This window comes from Dendropsophus ebraccatus, chromosome 4 (genome assembly GCF_027789765.1).
Source record: "Dendropsophus ebraccatus isolate aDenEbr1 chromosome 4, aDenEbr1.pat, whole genome shotgun sequence".
Lineage (NCBI taxonomy): Eukaryota > Metazoa > Chordata > Amphibia > Anura > Hylidae > Dendropsophus > Dendropsophus ebraccatus.
Window position 1 is genome coordinate 34160671 of NC_091457.1, and position 872 is coordinate 34161542.

Sequence of the window (872 nt, forward strand, 5' to 3'; positions counted from 1 at the left end):
CTATAGTATATACCCCTGCTTTGATATATGCCCCTATAGTATATATCCCTGCTCTGATATATGCCCCTATAGTATATACCCCTGCTCTGATGTGCCAATACAAAACAAAACCTCATACTCACCTGATCTGGGCAGATGACAAGTCTTCTCTCTTCTGGCTCTTCTCTGTTCCTTCAGCCTGTCAGCCACTGTGACAGATGCTCTAGCATGCTCCATGATGTCACATCCCTGCTGGAGAGATCAGGTTTCCTTGCTAAGGTCCCACGCAGTCCTCTCCTCAGTAAGGGGGAGGGGGAAAGGGGGAGTGAGGACCTCTGCAGGAGACAGGACCCGGAAGCTTGACAGGAAGAATCCACTCAAAGACCCACCAGAGGGGAGTCTGAGCCTGCCGGGAGGGAGATGCTTACACAGGATTAACCCTACACCTCCCTCCCTGGGCAGCATGCGGTGTGGCCAGTGCTGTGTCCAGGTAGGGTTTACACATACTTTTTGCGCATGGGACTGGCTCCCAGACACCACTTCCGGGTTTTGGCTGGTGGAGGCCCCTAGGCACGTGCTCCTTGTGCCCTCCCTTTAATCTGGCCCTGGTTACACATACCTTTTCTGAGATCCGTCTGGTGCCTATCCCTTTTGATCCCACTATATGCTTATTTAAAGAAACCCTGTTCCTGGCTTGAAAGTTCATCGCTCTGTTGGATCTACATTCTCGGCAATTATTAATCTGTTTGGTAAATACCATTTTTGCATGTTGGTTTATACATGGATTTTGCCTTTTTCTGTTGTCTTATTGCACTCTTTTTATACGCTTCTAATAAAAATTTTTTTAAAAAAACAAGATTACAAGAAGATTTTTTTTGTTTTATTTCACAGCA